We start from the raw sequence: 4340 nt of genomic DNA, 5'->3' as shown, positions 1-4340 counted from the left end.
AGTACTAATTAGATTAGACACAAAATACAGGTATTTGTAGGATTCTAGAATGTGATATTACTGCAACTTTACGCCGATACGCTGACAAGAGAACTGTCTATGATACATGCTGGGAAACACTGATCATAAATACTGATCAGTGTTGCCAACAACGCTGAGTCCAATGTCGCCATTTTTCACAACCTTAGTAGCCAAATGTAGTCGAGTTTTAGCTGTGATAGCCTAAAGTAGCGTAAACACCAAATGAAAAACAGCAATTAATAAAATAAAATTATAGTTTGTTATAATTATTAATACAAAGATCGAACACTCAGAAAAAATTCCTTCGATCCGACCGGATTCGAACTGACGTCTTCTAGCATACCGTGCCAGACGTTATACTGTTATACTGCCTATTGCTCCTTCCAGATGTCACCACTGTAGAGAGTTCGGTTTTGACAGCTATAGCTATAATTTGTCAGTGGTTTTGTAAACAAACAAAGTCTTTGAGAAATAATTTTTCATTATGACCCTCTGTGCAGCAGTTGATTGCAAAAATACGGTAATACATTTATTCCCTAAAGAACCAAGAGAAGAAACTGTGAGAAAAAAATCTTCGAAGGAAAAATTTTAAGGCTACTAATTCGTTGAGGTTATGTGCGTCTCAATTTAAACCTGAGGACAGGTTAGGCTGAAATTTTGCAAAACAAATATCATGTGTTCCTTTTCATTCTTGGCACTCTGGCACTGCTATCATTAATACTTATTTCATTATTCTACCAGTATATGTTATCATTTATTAATTTATTTTTATCTGTTTTAGGTGATGAACCTATACGCAAAGTATTGAAGGAAACTGCTATCTGTACAATGTGATGATTTGCATTCTCGCCATATTTACAGAGATCATTCTATATCCGAAACTGAACCCAAATCACTACAAAAATAAACAAAAAATTCCTATATTCTTATTTTTTATTTAATTGCGGTAACCAAGTTTGATCCAAAGGTCTTTGACATGCACTACACGTGCCACAGGTACCGGCAACCATTTGAACAATGACGTATGCGCAGAAAATATGCATTTTAGATCTATTTGGTGGCAGGGTACGAGTAGAGACGGGTATCATATCGCGTGATTGGTAGATCATCAGTCCACCTTGCGTATTGCGTCTGCGTTCCACTGACATCGCGCATACGTTCTAGTTTCCCACGAAATGCAACGTGGTTTGTGTGTGATGTAAACAAGAGTTAGTCCGGAAAAACCGCTACCATGTGTATTACCATCAAGTGCGTTCTTATGGCATAATGTGAAACGTTTAGTTTACGCAGATTACGAGTGTCGAAGAATTGCGCGCAAAAATCGTCTCTGTTTTGTGTTGTTTGTTTGTTTTTCCTATAACTTTTAAGACGTTATCTGGGATTGAGTAAGTCGCACATCTCATATTTTTCTTAAAATAAACATCTGATGCTTAATATTGAATTTATTTATTGTGAGCAAGCTCATTCTATTTCTATGGTTAATTTTAATAATGCTTATGACAGAAAAAAAACCTCTCCACTTCAGCGTCTGAATGAGGTAAGATTATAGCTGTTATTGCCAAAACTTACAACAACATTCGTTTGTTAAACTTTTGATGGCTACTTATTCACTTTTTTGGATTACAAATTGACTAAAAAGGCATAACTTTTGTTGAAGTGTTTAAAAATAGCTAATAACGGTAGCTAAAAGATTTATAAGTAACAAACATTTTTGTTTGTAGCTAACATTTTCGTAAATGTAGCTAGATCTAGGTAAAAATCGGCTAAAGTGGCAAAACTGGCACACGATCTGTACCACGAAAACAAAATGTGGCTATTATTTCAAAGCTAACCTGCCTACGTATTTGTAAATGTATTGGGTAAATGAAATTAACATCTCATCTAGTATTATAATTGGAGGCGCCATCCATAGGCAGTCTCCTCTATCAAAGTGGAACTAAAAAACGAAATGGACTGTCTTGCGCCATACAAACTTGTAAAAAATGTTTGCCACATCCAGTCTAGTCCAGGTTGGAATTACATTACATATACACACACACATATACATATATATACAATATATAGTGTGTTGATTTCCATTCTCGCCATATTTAAGAAATTAATAATAGAAATAATGCTAAATCATCTAAAAATAAAAATTCTGTTTAACATTCTGGCTAATATTGTTATAATTTATTATTTATGTACATTAATTAGAAAAGTTGACTGAAAAAAGGTTTTTGCAACTTAGATTTGACACTTGCCAACTTTAGGTTACATGAAAGTATTGCTAGAAGTATCTAGCTCCACAGCTATGCAGAGATTCGCACTTGAGTTTCGTTTTAACATTAGACTTCACAACTTTGAAAGCAGAAACTTCGACATTCGTATCTTACGCGTATACTAAATGTTTCACATCATGCCCTAAGAATAGACACGCACTTGTACTACTAACTCGTTTTTTGCACTACTACCTCTTGTTTACATACTAAACCACGTGGCAATTCGTGACAAGCTAGAATAGAATGTACCTATGCGGGATGTCAGCGTGACGTAGACGCAGTACAGGAAGCGAGGTCGATTGATCTACCAATCGCGCGCTCGAAACGACACTCTCCCGCCGTCGCTACCCACACCCCACCACCAAATAGATCTAAAATGCGTTTCTTTCTGCGCACTTAAGGTCATTGTTCAAAATGTTTGCAAGTGCCGTGCAAGTCAATGGACCTTTGGATCAAATTTGTTTACCGCAATTAAATAAAATATAGGAATTTACGAATTTTTTTTTGTAGTGATTTGGGTTCAGTTTCGGATATAGAATGACCTCTGTAAATATGGCGAGTATGCAAATTAACATATTTAATATCGTTGTAAAGCATTTTGCAAATATTGAATAATCGATCTAAATGGTCATATTATAATTATTTTACGTTTAATCATGGACCTAATTCACAAAAATAATTTACGGTAATCCCGTCGGAACTCTTTACGTACTATAAAAGTTGTCAATTATGATGAAATGACGATATCGATAACATTATTATGTGCGAAATGGATAAAATGTTATTGGTTCAGCACTTAGAGCTAAATGCCATATCTACTGAACTGGCAACCGGTACTATCTCAATTTTGACAATTTTACAGGATGAAGAAAATAATTGTTTGCATCATTTATATAGCATCAGGTTAGAAGTTAGTACAAGTTATACACTTTACCCCAAAATCTAGGAAAATTTATTTTGGGTGTGAAAATAGCAACACTAACCAATCGAGTAGGGGAATTTACTGATTTAGAATTTAACGATAAGATCCTACTTGCTTTTCAATGCCACTATTCGAAGAATTGATAATAATAATAACTGTATATGTATTGTATTGTAATTCTTAGAAGCGTAAATCTATTGATCGGACAGAATGATAAGTCTATATTTACTGGCTTTGGGATAACATATGTATAGGTAATCTTAATGAATTAGCTCTAAGTGAATTAGTAATGTTATTTTGTATATTGTTTTTAATAAGTATTTTATTTATTTGTTGAACCACGGAATCAATGCAAATAACAGAAGTCTCTTTGGAATGTGTACTGGATGTAAAAAAACAGTTTAGACGTCAGAAGTAAATAAATTTTGGCAGTACTTATCAATGCAACCGCAATCGACCCTTACTGTCACATTTTAGAAAGAAAGAAGAATGGAAGAAACAAAATTTTATTCAGTACCATTCATTTTAAATTGGTACTTACAGAATAAAAAAATAAATTATACTTAACTAAAAAAATTTAAAAATACTGAATGGGCACCACTCAGCATATGCCGTGGTGGCTGAGAGCCACGGGCGGCGTCCATGGCTGTATCATGTGGAGCCCATGGAGTGCGTCACAGGCACACCAAACAAACACCACACACGAGACATTGACATTTTTATATACGCAATCAAATACACACAATTAACAAATAGTGTGTTATGTAATAAGTAAATAATAAAATGAGAGATGCTTACCCAAAATATATCATATTCATAATTTATTACATGTTCATAATTTATTAATATAAATAGTATAAAGTAAATACCATGAATTTTTTATATGTAGGTATATATATTGAGTGGTGTTGAATCATTATTAGATACAACACGACTCAATTTGTTACTATGATAACTAATCTGAAAAAGAAACTACATATTTTGCTAACTATATTTTATGGGAATGACATTCTGTGGGTACTCAATATCAATTCGGTGACTAAAAAGTGAAACTAATATAATATAATAATTTATTTCATTAAAAAGGGGTAGAACACTTAAACTAAATATTACAAATACACTATAAATTAAAAAAA

Source organism: Hyposmocoma kahamanoa, unplaced genomic scaffold, assembly GCF_003589595.1.
Source record: "Hyposmocoma kahamanoa isolate Upper Pololo Valley unplaced genomic scaffold, ASM358959v1 88, whole genome shotgun sequence".
Classification (NCBI taxonomy): Eukaryota; Metazoa; Arthropoda; class Insecta; order Lepidoptera; family Cosmopterigidae; genus Hyposmocoma; species Hyposmocoma kahamanoa.
Note: the sequence above shows the minus strand (reverse complement) of the source record.